General features: G+C 42.8%; 1 protein-coding gene and 1 pseudogene across 2 annotated transcripts in view; both read right to left on the bottom strand.

Moving 5' to 3' along the window:
* ENTREP2 (endosomal transmembrane epsin interactor 2) overlaps positions 1-17,418 on the bottom strand; it is a 449,210-nt gene that overhangs the window by 91,813 nt on the left and 339,979 nt on the right. The gene's annotated exons all lie outside the window — the stretch shown is intronic.
* On the bottom strand, positions 12,009-16,132 carry LOC126960116 (DDB1- and CUL4-associated factor 6-like; annotated as a pseudogene).

Raw genomic sequence — 17,418 nt, 5'->3', positions numbered from 1 at the left:
CCAGAAAATAGAACTTTTATCATATAAATCATACAATTAAGTCTTATAACATTCGTTGACCTTTTAGGGAAAAAAAAAACTATCTGCTTCTCATTTCTAGCACCAGATATTTCACCTTTGTTTTGGTCTTCATTTCATCATATTCCGTTTGCTAATTCATCTGCTGCTGTGCAACAGACGCTCAAATTATTTGTGAAATAGTAGATCTGAGTCACAGGCTTTTAATTTTTCATTTCATGTGTACCATCGTGATGAGGGAGAGAGAGACAGGATGAGAATAAATCTGAGGACTGTAGGAATCTGCGATGCCAGTTGGAACTCCTGCCAAGAAGGAATCTGTCTAGTGAGAGCACCAAGCCAGAATCCTGAGTTCTCTTTGAAGGCATGTCTTCCTAGGACATGGCAACCATTCCTAGAGCCCTGGGAATTTTTACACCACCTTTTAATGCAAATGCCACTTTCTTTCTTTTCTTTTCTTTTTTTTTGAGACAGAGTCTCACTCTGTTGCCCAGGCTGGAGTGCAGTGGTACAATCTTGGCTCACTGCAATCTCTGCCTCCCGGGTTCAAGCTATTCTCCTGCCTCAGCCTCCTGAGTAGCTGGGACTACAGGCGCCTGCCACCACGCCCAGCTAATTTTTGTATTTTTAGTGGAGACGGGGTTTCACTGTGTTGGCCAGGCTGGTCTCGAACTCCTGACCTCATTATCCACTCACCTTGGCCTCCCAAAGTGCTGGGATTACAAGCGTGAGCCACCGCAGCGACACTTTCAAGGACAGCCTAGCTTGCTGAGTTAGGAACGTTCACACAAGCCTCCTCTTGAACAGGAAAATAAGACTGCCACTCCTGAGGCGCTCTTATCACACGAGAGACGTGGAATAAGTTAGAGATTCCTCCTCCCTGCCTTGCCTTGTCTCCTTCTGAGACTCTTCTGTTAATAATGTAGACTTGCACTTTTAAGCCCGACTCAGAAATTTCATTAATTAGCACGGTCATCAAAGTAGAGCTCCGCTTTGCTGATAGAAAGGGAGAAAGGGCTAAAGAGAATTGTGCTGGGTAACAGGAAAATAAGGAACATTGTACAATTTTCCACCACAGAGACCCAAGCAAGAATGTTAGCAGCAGCAATGCTTGGAATAACAAAAAATCGGAAAGAATCGACATGAGGTTCTGTTGTCAAGTTAACTTGGGAAAATAGTGTTTCAAAAAAATTAAATTAGGAGCTCTCCTGCATGACTTCTTCAACTTGTAATATTTCAGAGTGTGTTGCCGTCAGAGGTGTGTGAACCAGAGCAACTTCATCTTGGATAGGGGCTGGGTAAAATAAGGCTGAGACCTACTGGGCTGCATTCCCAGATGGCTAGGCATTCTAAGTCACGGGATGAGATAGGAGGTCAGCACAAGATACAGGTCATAAAGACCCTGCTGATAAAACAGGTTATAGTAAAGAAGCCGGCTGAATCCCACCAAAACCAAGATGGTGACAGGAGTGACCTCTGGTCACCCTCAGTACTACACTCCCATCAGCGCCATGACAGTTTACAAATCCCATGGCAATGTCAGGAAGTTACCCTATATGGTCTAAAAAGGAAAGGCAAGAATCATCCACGCCTTGTTTGGCATATCATCAAGAAATTGACATGAAAATGGGCAACCAGCATCCCTCAGGGTTGCTCTGCCTATCGAGTAGCCATTCTTTATTCCTTTGCGTACTTAATAAACTCACTTTCACTTTAGTCTATGGACTCGCCTCGAATTCCTTCTTGCGTGAGATCCAAGAACTCTCTCGTGGGGTCTGGATCGGGACCCCTTTTCAGTAACACTGTCACCCTCCAAGAAGAGAGGTGAGCATACGAAGTGGACCACGTCTTCCTCCTCCTCTTCCTTCTTCCATTTAAAATAACACCCATTTGCATCTCGCGTCACTCACGCTCAGGAGAACATGCTGCAGGAAGTGCAGAATGAGGCGTTCAGGAGAGGCTCAGGGGCCTGTTTCACTCTCCAGACATTCCAGCTTCTGAATGGGTCCAGCTCCCTCATGCTCACCCCACTAGGAATTACCACATTTACAGATGCAAATGCCTACGGGTTGGTATTTGTTCTTTCCTAGAACATACCATAAATAAAAACCAATAAGGAATAACGTTTTTATGAGTTTAAGTTTTTGTCTGGTCTCTAATCCAACAGAATAGCATGTGATACAATCTCATAACTTTCAGAGCGATTCAGGAGAAAACTGCTCAGAGCAGTGTTGTGTGTTTCTAGGCAAAACTCCAAACATGAAAACAGCACTGGACACCTGGTCAGTCCTCAACCCATTACTCTCTGTTGATCAACTTCAATGACAGGAACAAATCAAACAAAGAAGCTGGGCAGGGCTGCTGCTGACTGGTCACCTGTGGGCCAACGGAAAGTGACTTTTAAAGTTTACTTTCTTTTATTCTTGGGGGAGATCATAAAGTATTTGAGGGTAGAGTTGGGGAATGTCACATTTAAAAAATCACAATTCTTAGCTTCTCTTGAAAAGTTTCGAGTTCCAGGTTCACTAGGCCATGGGTGGCAGCTGCTCCCTCCAGACAAGTCCTCTTGGTTCCGGGCTGGAGTGAGTTTGTGTCTGGCCTGGCTCCCGGCAGCCTCTGGGATTCTGTTTCCTCCTCTCTGCAAAGAAAGGTGTCCAGCTCCATTGGCTCTCCATCTTCCATGTGGGGACACCTCTCCTGCTGTCATATCTGTCCCTGTGAGCTTGTGCCTTTGCAGACATGCTAGTGGGGAGTCCAGAGGACGCAGACACACATGCATGGGTTGACTCCAGTAGTGTAACTGGATATCAGTTTAACCACTAATACCCCCTAAAACTGAGCTGTAAATCCAAGAGACAGTTTGAATGGTCCTTTTTCCCACTGGAGACCACACTTGTTGCACACATTAAAGCCCTGCTAAATACAAATGCCGGCTCAGTAGGCTTCCTGCAGTGGCGCTCTTGGCCAGGGTGCGGGAGGAGGGGATGGAGGGAATGGAAAGGTAGCCAGAGAGGCTGGTCCTGGAGCCCCTGGGTCTCCAGCCCTCTCCCCAGTCCCTGCAGCAGAAAGAAAGGCCTCATCCTTCCACACTGCAGATATCCTGGCAGAAGAAAGGCAGGCACTCTCTGGAGAGGGCTCAGCTGACAGAGGACTGAGAAGTCTCAATGCACATGAAGTAAAGTCTGAAGCTTGCCCCCCTCAGCTCCGCCTGTGAACACAGATAGCGCCAGCCATGTACTCAGAAGCAGGAGGAGTCCAGTCCAAGAGAAAATAAAACCTCTACACACTGACCTTCGGGGATCTGCCAAGGAATGCTAGATGATCCATCCGGGTCCACATAGCTGCTGTGACAGACGATGAACCTTCAAGATCTTGTTGCCTTTTGGTGAGGAACCGTGGGAATCAGGCAGTGAGTCACTTCCACCCACAGCTTACCAGGACCTGTCTACAGGGATGACAAAAGCATCCCCTAACAGGTGGCTGGAGACCTGAGGCTCACCAAGTGCCCCGGCCATGAAATCACAGAAACAAAACTACCAGAGGCCAGCGCATTGCTTTCCCCACCAGGCAGATGCAGAGTCAGTGGAGAGAAGTAGTATCATGGTCGAGCATGCGGTGAGAACAACGCCCACGGAACCGGGGGACACACAGCACGGGCTGAAGCTGCGAGTTCTGAGCACATCAGCCCCTGCGCCTCACCCCCGCCTTCCTGTTCTCCAAACTGAAATTAGCCTCGGGGCCTTGTCCCTAACCACCTCTCTGCATCCTTTAGGCCTCGGCTTGCAGGCCAGGTGCTCAGACAGGTATTGGCCACGTCCATGGCAGCTCCCCGCGTCTTTCCTTGGAGCCCGAGCTGCTCACCAGAAGGGAGCAGAGCCAGGACTTGTCTTGTCTCCAGGACTTGTCATCTTGACACTGACATGTTCCCAGCACTCAGAACATGCTGGACACGGGGCGCTCCCTCTGTACAATGTATTAATCCACTGCATCAAAGCATGAGTGAATGTACACTATGGACAGATACATACTTCTATGGAACCACTGTTACCTTACTTAAAACATACCAATTTTTATTTTGCTGGGAATGTGTACTTTGCTGGGAAACTTTGGGGGTTTGGAGTCAACTTGCATTCCATGGTTTTTGCCATGGAATCTCTTTATCTATAATAATAGCAAATTCTCATGAAGATGAATGAAAACAGAATGATGTTCCTACAAAGGGAAAAATTCTGGGCCATCATGACAACGCACAAATAGCTGTCAAATGCTAAATTTCCCATGAAGCCGAGAGAGGCCAAAGCTATCCCTGACCTGTGATTAGTACAATAAAAAGCTGTGCCTTTGGGCAACAATGCGAACAGAGATGAAGACTTCAAGCCAGACCGTCCAGCAGCCCCAGCCTGAGGCTATGTCCTCCTGTAATTCATTACTCAGGATGAGGAAGCTAAATCAGGGTTGCCCTGGTTACTATGGGGCTCTTCTGAGGACCCTGGCGACATAATTGGTGTTGGCTTGGAGACTGAGGCTTTCAATTCTGAGATCAGAGTGCTGGTAATAGAGGTGGCTACCCCCTCAAGAAGAAATTCAAACAGGCTTTGGAAAAAATGTGATAGTCTCAAAATTAAGGTCCTCCTCCAAAATGTGCCACTTTCTTAACCTGTGGTCCCGACAGATTCAGCAACAATATTGGCTCATTCAAATAAAAGTGCCTTTTTAAAATAGTAACAAACAGAATCACGAAATGCTTAACCAGATGACCTCAGCTAACCAAACTAGGTTGTCACACACGGAGAGCAGAGTCTGCTGTGAACATCCTGCCCAGATCACCCTTCGGCAGATGTCTCCTGAGTTACTGCCACAGCCCCACGCTGGACACTCAGAGGAGGAAGAGCTCTGGGTTCAGCGGCTTGGAGGACTGGCTGGAGGGGGAATGACACGGGATGTGGCCCAAGAAACAGATTTGCCGAAAAGAAAGGGACAGTAATACAGAGAACAGGCAGGAAGAGGGAGCTAGGACTGGAATATAGTTCCTTAGAATAGAATTCAGCCAGGGGCCCTTTTCAGGTGCCCAGATCCCTCATGGCTCTGCCACCAGGCTGAGAATAGCAAACAAAGGTCATTGGGTCCCAGAAATCTGAAACATGTTTATGAGCATCTGGAGATCTGTGCCCTGTGTTTGCAGGCTGGTCTTTAAGGCACCTGGAGTTTACAGGAGGTGGGGAGCAAGGCAGGAAAAGCGGAGGAGCGGCCGGCATATTTAGGGTGCAAGGGTCTGCGATGTTGCCCTCACACCTACACCCAAGGTCCGTAAGGGTCATCAGGCTCATCAGCTGGGTCGTCACTGCAGGCCAGAAAGGGCTGGGAGGACAGAGCACAGAACAGGGACTCCCACCCTCCCACTGCTGTGAGGCTAAATCTGCTTCCCCCACACCCAGCCGCCACCAGGGAGAAAAGGAGAAGATGGAAGGAAAAGAGGAGTGGAGGGGCTGAATACCCTCTGGAAAGAGACAAAGTTAATCCTGAGGAGACTTTTAAACTGGTAAACGGGGAACCACTGTGCAGTGGTAAGAGCTGAATTCAATTTTTCTAAATCAGTGGCCACAGAAGTAACTCACTTCTACATGCCAAGTAGAAGTCAGTTACAGAAAATGAAGAACACATTTCTGCAGTTCTGAGCCAAGATATGAGAATTTTAATCACACCGCATGTAACAGAAGTCAACAGGACTGAGACCAAACATCTCTCATAAACATAAGTAGACAAAACTTACCGATGAGGGAAAAAAAAAAAAAAAAAGAAACTTGAAAACATGATGCTAAGTGAAAGATGCCAGACACAAAAGGACAAATGCTGTGCCAGGCGCAGTGGCTCACACCTGTTATCCCAACACTTTGGGAGGCCGAGGCGGCTGGATCAGTTCAAGACCAGCCTGGCTAACATTGGGAAACCCCGCCTCTACTAAAAATACAAAAATTAGCCGGGCATGGTGGTGGGCGCCTGTAATCCCAGCCACTCAGGAGGCTGAGGCAGGAGAATCACTTGAATCCGAGAGGTGGAAGTTGCAGTGAGCCAAGATCATACCACTGCACTCCAGCCTGTGCGACACAGCAAGACTCCGTCTCAGAAAAAGAAAAAAAAAAAAAAGAACAGATACTGTATGCTTCCACTTACATGAGTGACCTAGAATGGGATAAATTCATAGAGAGAGAAAGTAGAATATTGGTTATCAGGGGCTGGGGAAGCAGAGAAATGAAAAGTTATTGTTTGATGGATATAAAGTTTCTATTAGGGATGATGAAAAAGTTCTGGAAATGGATGTTGGTCGTGGTTTCTCACAATGTGAATGTACTTAATGCCACTGAATTGTACACTTAAAATGGTTAATTTAGTAAACTTTATACTGTTTATATTTTACCATAACCAAAAAAGAAAATGGACTCTCACTGTCATAAATAGAGTAATACACTGTTAAATTATTAATTTAGAAGCCCAATCAAAAAGAGGAAAAAAAGTCAAAACATACAAATTATCAGTGAGATAACAGACTTTGCATACAGAGGAACTTAAAATATTAGAAATGTATAAAAATATTGTAAAATACTAAATAATATATGAACTATTTTATGCTCATGACTTCAACAATGATTCAAAGCCCAAATAGATCACAAATATAAAAAAATGCAAACATTGCCAGATAACTATATCCTTAGCTATCATCGGTCTGACAGTTTAATTGGTGAATCTTTTCTTTTCTTTTTTTTAATTAAAAAACTTTTATTAGTAACATTTTTGTCCTTGGTAATCCTTCCAAATAAAGAAATCTATGAAAATGCTATGAGAAATTAAACAACATATAAAATCACTTGGGCACCTGGAAGATGGTGAAGAAATATTTTGTGACATAAATATAAAACTGAACTATCAATTTTCAAAAAGCTTTAGTGTTTCGTTAAAAGTATGAAAAAGAAATTTAAAATATGCTTAAATAATCATTAGTCAGAGATATATTCAAAAAGGAAACTTATTAAATGTACTACTTTTTCCATTCTCTATGGTAAAACTGAGAACAAGAATCTTGATATAGGTTAAAATTTTGAAATAATAGCGTATCTGGTGACATCAACTATCCCTTACATCTTGAACACACAATCTTTCTATTTACTCTGTAAACATGCTCAGTTTTGAACCTACCATCCCCTATACCCGACACTATTTTTGCTCTATCTTTCAATTCCTTTTTTTTTTTTATATATACTTTAAGTTCTAGGGTACATATGCACAACATGCAGGTTTGTTACATATGTATACATGTGCCATGTTGGTGTGCTGCACCCATTAACTCATCATTTACATTAGGTATATCTCCTAATGCTATCCCTCCCCCCTCCCTCCTCCCTACAATAGGCCCCAATGTGTGATATTCCCCTTCCTGTGTCCAAGTGTTCTCATTGTTCAATTCCTACCTGTGAGAGAGAACATGTGGTGTTTGGTTTTCTGTTCTTGTGATAGTTTGCTGAGAATGATGGTTTCCAGCTTCATCCATGTCCCTACAAAGGACACAAACTCATCCTTTTTTATGGCTGCATAGTATTCCATGGTGTATATGTGCCACATTTTCTTAATCCAGTCTGTCACTGATGGACATTTGGGTTGATTCCAAGTCTTTGCTATTGTGAATAGTGCCGCAATAAACATACGTGTGCATGTGTCTTTATAGCAGCATGATTTATAATCCTTTGGGTATATACCCAGTAATGGGATGGCTGGGTCAAATGATATTTCTAGTTCTAGATCCTTGAGGAATCGCCACACTGTTTTCCACAATGGTTGAACTAGTTTACACTCCCACCAATAGTGTGAAAGTGTTCTTATTTCTCCACATCCTCTCCAGCACCTGTTGTTTCCTGACTTTTTAATGATTGCCATTCTAACTGGTGTGAGATGGCATCTCATTGTGGTTTTGATTTGCATTTCTCTGATGGTGAGTGATGATGAGCATTTTCCAATGTCTCTACCTTTTTCCCCAAACCTTTCTCCTCAAACCACTACTATCTGGCTTCCTGCCTTCACTACATCATATCTCAAACTAAAATGTCAAAGCAATCATGTTGCCAAATTTAAAAAAGGATTTCCCAGACCTTTTAGGAGTTGGTATCATTGCTTCACGTGGCATTACTAACCTGTCCCTCCCTGCAGTTCTTTTCTCCTGGCTTTAGATATGGCATTCTTTCTGCCCTGCATACTTCTCTGATCATTCCTGTTTGGTCTCATTAGCTTGATCCTTTTCTCTACTTGCTCCTGTAGTGCGGACTCTACTCTTCTCACTCCATTCTCTTTTTCTAGACAATCTCATCCACTCCCATGGTTTCAATTCCTATCTATAAACTCTCTTTATTTCTACCTCAGACCACTTTGGTGACTTCCAGCATCATATAGCCATTCAATCATCTATGAGATTTCTCCATGTGGCTATCCAAAGACACTTCAAACTTAACATTAAAAAAAAAAAAAACTCACATACCTTTTTCTCCCCTCAAATCAGCTGTTCCTCCTAAAATCTCTACGTTGGCTGATGGTTCATTATCATCCTACCAAGACACCTGGATATCATACTCTCATTCATTTCTAACTTAGTCTCAAAGTCCCATGAATTCAACCTTTCAACTATTTTTAAAATCTGTCCATTCCCACTTCTCACTACTATTGCCTTAGGTTGCATCCCTCATAATCTCTTAGGTGGACTATAGCAATGGCCTCTTACATGTTCTTGGCATTTTCAATCTTACTCTTTCCAGTCAATCATTTATAATGTTGCCAAAATGATCTTTCCAATATGCAAATCTGATCACATTTCTCCCAAGCTGAAGTAATCCCTACAGCTCTTAAATAATTAGTTGCTTAAAGAATTGATTCATTTACTCACTCATTTAACAAATATTATTTACCACATAACGTATGATTTTAGGCACAGAGAAAATTACAGTAAATGAAAATATTTAGAGAATATGCAGGAAGGTAGATATTAAACAATCCCCTAAATAAATGTATGATTACAAATTTGACAAATGCAATGAAGAAAAATAACAAGTCACAAAGGAAGGAAAAGAGGAGACCTACTAGACATTGTGAAGTTATTTTTGTGAGAGTACTATCTTGGTGAATTTTTAAAATGAGTAGAAGTTGCTCAACAAAAAAAGTAGTTTTGGTAGAGGAAACAGCATGTACAAGGGATCTGAAAGGGAAAGGAGGTTAGAGTGTTAAAAGAAATGAAAGTAAGTCTGTTTGGCAAGAGCTTAGTGAATGATGGCATAGTGGCCTGAGATGAGATTATTGATACAGAAACCAAGTCATGTAGGGTTTGTAAGCCAAGGTGTGGATTTGGGTTCTTTTGAAAGGCTATGGGAAGCAATTAAAAAGTTTAAGACAGATGGACCGGGTGCGGTGGCTCACACCTGTAATCCCAGCACTTTGGGAAGCCGAGGCAGGTGGATCACGAGGTCAGGAGATCAACACCATCCTGGCTAACATGGTGAAACCCCGTCTCTACTAAAAATACAAAAAATTAGCCGGGCGTGGTGGCGGGCATGGTAGTATCCCAGCTACCTGGGAGGCTGGGCAGGAGAATGGCGTAAACCTGGGAGGAGGAGCTTGCAGTGAGCCGATCGCGCCACTGTACTCCAGCCTGGGTGACAGAGCGAGGCTCCATCTCAAAAAACAAAACAACAAAAAAAGTTTTAGGCAGATGAATCACATCACATGGTTATAGTTACACCTTAAAGTTTTACTCTGGCTGCTGGTAGAGAATAAACTATAGCCTGAGTGGATGTGAGAAGACTACTAAAGGGATTATTCCACTAGTCTAGGAGAGACAAATGGTGGTGGGCAGTCTCTGTTAACTTTTAGAAGTTATCTTTAGGTAATGTGAGCCTGCAATGTGAAGTTCCTAGTACTTTAAAAGTTAAAATGCTGATGAACAAAAAGGTATGTAAAAACTCAGAATTTAATTAATTAGATACATTTTCCACCATTAGAACATTTCTGCTCAGAGATCTTATTACAAAGCTACATTTCTGATAGTCTCCTACGAGGCAGCTTCTGCCAAAGCCACTCAAAACTAACTTCTTACAGAGCATCTCTACTCACATGACTAAAATGCATATCATACTTTACATAGCCAAAAAGACAAAGAACCACCTGATTTCTACTTCCAAGCTACTCAACCCTGGTAAATGGCCTTACCATTTACCCTACCCAGGCATTGATGTAAAAAATCTGGGATTTAATCATAATTTTTCTCTTCCTCTCATATCCCATATCATATGTAAATTAAGTATCAACTTAAATTGAATATAATATTCGACATAATGCTATGAAAATAATTGTATGTGATTAACTAGGACATAAATCTGGCTATAAAATCTCTGATAGTGATATATTATTTATATCCATGTATCCTTAGTAAAAGACCCTTTAATTATAGAGTAGTTATAAACAGTAGTCTAATATAGTATGCTATAGTTATGTTTTGCCTTAAAGGCAAAACATAATTGTTCTTCACTGTTAATACCTCTATAATAAACATATCAAAATAAAACATGCTTAATTCCTTAGTTTGCAAATCAATTTACCAATTCATTCATTCTTTCTCAAGAATAGAAAACCTTATAGCAATACAGGTCAACTCAGGTCCATAAAGAGTAATTTAAGATCAGAAATTCATCTCAGGTCCATGAGGAATAATTTTTCTTTTTTTTTTTTTTTTTTTTAGACGGAGTCTCACTTTGCTGCCCAGGCTGGAGTGCAGTGGCACAATCTTGGCTCACAGTAACCTCCGCCTCCCAGGTTCTAGGGATTCTCCTGCCTCAACCTCCTGAGTAGCTGGGATTACAGACGTGGGCCACCACGTCTAGCTAAATTTTGTTTTTAGTAGAGATGGGATTTCGCCATGTTGGCCAGGCCGGTCTCAAACTCCCGACCTCAGGTGATCTGCCCACCTCGGCCTCTAAAAGTGCTGGGATTATAGGTGTTAGCCACCACGCCTGGCCCCAAAAGAAATAATTTAAGATCAGAAGTACAAAGGAAGTTTTCTAATTCATTTTACAATTAGTTTCTGAATATTTCTCTAAGAAATCAGTTTAAATTAGATCTATTTCACACCAAATAAGTAATACAGCAATATTTAATTTCTGCATTACTGCTGACATATGAGTTATCTAACATGTAAACTTTCAGCCAACCAAATCTTATGGCTTTAGTGCTAATTTAAAAAAAAATGTTTTTGAAAGGAACATTTGTAAAATATATAAAGGCAATCATCTGCCTTTTTTAAAAAAAATTTTTTAAGAGATGGGGGTCTCTCTCTGTAACCCACGCTGGAGTACAGTGGTACAATCATAGCTCACTGGAGCCTTGAACTCCTGGGCTCAAGCAATCCTCCTGCCTCAGCCTCCTTAGTAGCTGGGACTACAGGCATGCACCACCACACCCAGTGAATTAATTTTTTTTTAAGGGACAGGGTCTTGCTATATTGACCAGGCTGATCTCAAACTTCTGGGCTCAAGCGATCCTCCTGTCCCAGCTTCCCAAGTAGCTGGGATTATAGGTGGTGTGCCACCACGTCCAGCTATCTGCTTTTTAAAATAGAGAAAGTGAATATCGTGTTAAGTTATTCTTTTTTTTTTTTTTTTTTTTTTTTTTTTTTTGAGACGGAGTCTCGCTCTGCCGCCCAGGCTGGAGTGCAGTGGCCGGATCTCAGCTCACTGCAGGCTCCGCCTCCCGGGTTCACGCAATTCTCCTGCCTCAGCCTCCCCAGTAGCTGGGACTACAGGCGCCCGCCACCTTGCCCGGCTAGTTTTTTGTATTTTTTAGTAGAGACGGGGTTTCACCATGTCAGCCAGGATGGTCTCGATCTCCTGACCTCGTGATCCGCCCGCCTCGGCCTCCCAAAGTGCTGGGATTACAGGCTTGAGCCACCGCGCCCGGCCCGTGTTAAGTTATTCTTAAAGACTTAACTAAGATTACTTATCATACTTTGTCACAATATATTTAAAATACTTCATTAAATTCTGAGGTTCTCAGATAGTAAACCATTTGCCCTAACACTAAATAGCCTTTTTCGTTTTTGAAGTCTTCCTATCTCCAACCTTTTCAGATGTCCCTTCATGTCAGAATGTCTTCCTCTACTAATCCTTCTCTGTGCTATATTTGATCTGCTAGTAATAAAGTTTGATAAATAAGTAACCTGTTTATTTCATCAGGCTCTATTCAAGGCTTGGAGATTGACTCAATACCTTTCCCACATTGAAAAGTACAAGTGGAAGTGGGAGCTTCTGATTGATAGCTTTTGAGTTCACCTCTGGGTTTGTAACTGTACTCTTTAGTTAAAGCTATCAGGAATTTGGCTATCATATAAGTGAGACATAAAACCAAGTATCATTACTATGGCGATCTAGTAATACAGAATATTACTGTGTTTAAATAACTTATCCTACATAAGCAATGAGGTAGTGTTAACCTCACACCCACAATTCTACACAATTTAATGACAGATATCTATAATTTAAAAAATGGATATAGCTTATATCCATTATAATTTTGTTATACGGAGAGAGTTCAAAGTTGGCATCAAGGGCCAAAGGTAAAAATTAGCTTACAGAGAAAATAATTTGCATAGGCCAAAAAGACCTTTTGTGTACAATACCACCTATTGTAATTTAGTCCACAAAATACTGACTATAAGACCATAATCAAAATGAAATGCTATGAAAGGTGTGAGAGCGCTTTGTTTATGCATTGCAATAAAGCTATGGATGGATGGGCATAGCGCGTCTCCTGTTGCATGCACCCTGTTGCTCGTCAAGTGACATGGATCTGAGCTATTAACCACAGAAGAAGAAGAATCAGACTGATGATGTGTGTGGTGTCCAGATGCCTCAAAAGACTGCCTTTGTTCACTGTCTGGTGAAGACAGCAAAGGAATAGAATGAGGGCTTTCCGTGGGAGATGATATCGAATGAGCCTGAGCTGACATTGTAGAGGAAGCAGAAGGCTGAAGAAATTGTTCAGCTGGAGTATCTACTTCCATTGCAGCTTCACTTACTTCCAAATCAGGACTTGATGAGACCGCAGGAAGAGCTGAAATATCTGATTGACTTGTTCCACCTCTGAGTCGAGATCTTCCTCGTCCTCTATTGCTTTGTGCAACCTCACTTGCTTCTTTGAACCATCTTGACAACATATCAGACATTCTCTGCATCCATTACACATTGGGACTCTGCTCTCCATCTTATTCTCATTCACTCTCAGGCCTTGCTCTGGGTCCAGTGTCTGACCAATCACCACAAAGTCTCAAACGCTTAACTGGTGGTTGTCGTAACTCTTCTGTTCTCTCTTCCACTGAAGGAGTTTTAAGTTCTTGTGCTGTATCATCTTTCGGGTCAAAAAGATATATGTACTCTGAAGAGTAACTAACAAGAATCTCTTGACCATCTTCACTGTAACACAGAAATGTCACTCTGCAGGACTTATTATTAAGATGGGAAGCAATAAAACGGGCAACCATTCCAATAGTCCCTTGACCTGCATAATTCCCTGTAGCTCTTGTGCCCAGCACTTGCCAATCATATATTTGTACTGAGCTGTAAGAATGACCAACAGCAAGGTAATATGGTATTGGTGGGCATATAGCAACAGATGTGGCAGCACATGGACAGTTATTTAAAATATCACCTTTACAATCTTCTTTTGTGCAGCTAGTTTTGATGCGTGTATCAAACCACCTAAGAGTTCCATCTTCACCACAAGAGAGAAAAGTGTAAGGGTCACTGGGTACAGTCATAATCTCATAAGTAGTTCCATAGTGGCACGTAAATTGGCATTGTCTGTTGGTTTCTGCACCTTGCTCAACACTGGTATAAAATATTACTCCATCTCCAGAGCAGGATACAATCTGTTTATCATTTGTGCAAGGTAAGAACTTTGCACTAAATATGTTTGCTTGGTGCCCTGAACGGATTGCTGTCAAAACCTTTCTGCTGTAGGGGTTACTAATTACTCATCTGGTGTCATCTGAGCCAGATAAAATATATTCTCCAGTGTCATTCCAACAGACTGTATTAACACAGCCATCATGCATAGTTTAGGGTTGCTTCAAGTTTTAATCTTTGGATAAATTATCTTCTTCCCAGGTAGTGGCCCCACACCTGGGACGGGTCCTCCAGCCTGAGGGACCTTTTCCTCATGTCCCACAACAGGTGTGGGCAGGAGCCACCCCGAGACATGGCTCTGCCTGAGCCAGGTGGCAGGGGAGACCCTAACCGGTGAATCTTTTCTTTCTTTTTTTTTTTTTTTTTTTTTTTTGAGACGGAGTCTCGCTCTGTCGCCCAGACTGGAGTGCAGTGGCCGGATCTCAGCTCACTGCAAGCTCCGCCTCCCGGGTTTACGCTATTCTCCTGCCTCAGCCTCCCGAGTAGCTGGGACTACAGGCGCCAGCCACCTTGCCCGGCTAGTTTTTTGTATTTTTTAGTAGAGACGGGGTTTCACCGTGTTAGCCAGGATGGTCTCGATCTCCTGACCTCGTGATCCGCCCGTCTCGGCCTCCCAAAGTGCTGGGATTACAGGCTTGAGCCACCGCGCCCGGCTGAATCTTTTCAAAGTGTCATAAAACAGATGGTTCTGTAGTCTTGACATCATTATAGAACATTTAAAATAATAAGGAAAGCTTCTGTTTTCCAAAAGCACTATAATAATGATTGGTCCCGTTTACAGGTTGTGATATTTTGTATACTCCTTCTTTTACCGTTTTTTGCTGTAAGATATCTGTGTGGTTGCTATCTATTGTCTTGTCATCTTGCTTGTCCTTAACATGAAAGTCCTGGCCACAACTTAGCTTTTCTTTGCTACCTTAAAGAGAGTCTCTAAACATGTTAAAATGAAACATCACAGTTCTAAATAATTCATGGATCAAAGAGAAAGCCTCAAAGAAAAAATCAAGAGAACTGAATGGACACAAAACACAACATATCAAAATAGGTGGAGTGCAGCTAAAGCAATACTGACAGGGAAATTTATAGCACTAGATGCTTACATAAGAAACAAGGAAAGCTCTTAAAACAGTAAGCTAATTCCTGCCTCAGGAAACGAGATAAAGAAGAGCAGCTGGGCGTGTTAGCTCATGCCTGTAATCCCAGCACTTTGGGAGGCCGAGGTGGGTTGATCACAAGGTCGGGGATTCAAGACCAGCCTGGCCAAGATGGTGAAACCCTATGGCCACCAAAAATACAAAAATTAGCTGGGTGTGGTGGCGGGTGCCTGTAATACCAGCTACTCAGGAGGCTGAGGCAGAGAATTGCTTGAACCTGGGAGGCAGAGGTTGCAGTGAGCCGAGATCGCGCCACTGCACTCCAGCCTGGGCAACAGAGTGAAACTTCATCTCAAGAAAAAAAAAAAAAAAAACAAAACAAAACCAACGGCTCTGGGACATGGTCTGGCACTTTCTTAAATGATTCAACTAGAGTTACCAAGTAACCTGGCAAGTCTATTCCGAGGTATTAGGTTGACGCAAAAGTAATTGTGGCTTTTGCCATTAAAAGTGATATACCCAAGATAAACGAAAACATGTGCACATAAAACCTTGTATATAAATGTTTATAGCAGCACAGTTCATAATAGCCAAAAGGTGGAAACAACCCAAATGTCGACTGACGGATGAGAAGATAAACAAAATGTGGTTAATCCGTACCATGGAATATTACTCAGACATAAAAAGGAATGAAGTACTGATACATGCTGCAATATGTATGAACCTTGAAAACATTACGCTAAGAAAGAAGCCAGTCATAAAAGACTACATATTATGTGATTCCATTCATATGAAGGTCCGGAACAGGAAATTTATAAAGACAGAAAGTAGACTAGTGGTAGCCCAGGGATGGGGGCAAGGAAGGTGAGTGAGAGCTAAAGTACAGGGTTGCTTTTTAAGGTGAAATTGACTGCAACGATGTTTACATACATCAGTGAATATATTAGAAACCACTGAATAGTACACTTTAAATGGGTGAATTATGTGATACATGACTGTATTCTTCTGGAGCTGGGCACGGTGGCTCAGGCCTGTAATCCCAGCACTTTGGGAGGCCAAGGCGGGCAGATCACAAGCTCAGAAGATCGAGACCATCCTGGCTAACACGGTGAAACCCCATCTCTACTAAAAAAATACAAAAAATTAGCCAGGCATGGTGGCACGTGCCTGTAGTATCAGCTACTTGGGAGGCTGAGGCAGGAGAATCGCCTGAACCTGGAAGGTTGCAGTGAGCTGAGATCACGCCACTGTACTCCAGCCTGGGTGACAGAGTGAGACTCCATCTCAGAAAAAAAAAAAAAAAAGAAAAGAAAAGAGGTTTAATTGGCTCACAGTTCCACAGGCTATACAGGAAGCACGGCAGCATCTGCTTCCAGGGAGGCCTCAGGGAGCTTCCAATCATGGCAGAAGGTGAAGGGAAGCAGGCATGTCTTACACGGCCAGAGCAGGAGCCAGACAGAGAGGAGGGAGGTGCTACACACTTTTAAACAGCTAGATCTCATAAGAATTCACTGTCACGGCCAGAGCAGGAGCCAGACAGAGAGGAGGGAGGTGCTACACACTTTTAAACAGCTAGATCTCATGAGAATTCACTGTCACGACGACAGCTCCAAGAAGGATGGTGTTAAACCATGAGAAACCACTCCAGGATCCAATCACCTCCCACCAGGCCCCATCTCCAACACTGGGGATTACAATTGAATATGAGATTCGGGTGGGGACATACATCCAAACCATATCAATGACTTACATGTCAATAAAGAGACATAAAATTGTTTTGTTTTTTGAAAAAAAACTAACCTTTTAATAAGCCACTCTCTCAAGCCAACACAAGGCAGCTCCAGCACACTCCTGCTTCGGGAGATGCTGATGCCACACGAGGGGAGGGAACCATAATCCCTTACACATGCCTCAGGCAGACTTGGAAATAAGGATAAGGTGAAAATTACAAAAACCAAACTCATCATGCCTCCTTCCCTTGCCACCAAATGCTTGTATTTCTTTTTAACACCTGTTCCCCTGGGTTGTATAAAAAGTCCTTTGCTAATTACTTTTAGAAATAGGGCTGCATTCTGGCCTTCACCTCCCGGAAACCATGCATCATACTTGAGGCACACACACCAGGGAAGAGGCTGAGGTCAAGTTCACCAATCAGAAACATAAACAGACAAGGAGGCAGAAGGCAGCAATCAGTTTCCATCAAAACCCTCAGCCAGGTGTCAGATCTCCCAGGGACACCCCTCTTTAATTTGAGGGGACATAGGTAAATACGTGTATCCACAAAGCCTGGAGCGAGTCGAGAGAGACATTTGATTAGTGTG

This window comes from Macaca thibetana, chromosome 7 (assembly GCF_024542745.1).
Source record: "Macaca thibetana thibetana isolate TM-01 chromosome 7, ASM2454274v1, whole genome shotgun sequence".
Classification (NCBI taxonomy): Eukaryota; Metazoa; Chordata; class Mammalia; order Primates; family Cercopithecidae; genus Macaca; species Macaca thibetana.
This window is presented reverse-complemented; position numbering and strand designations above follow the sequence as displayed.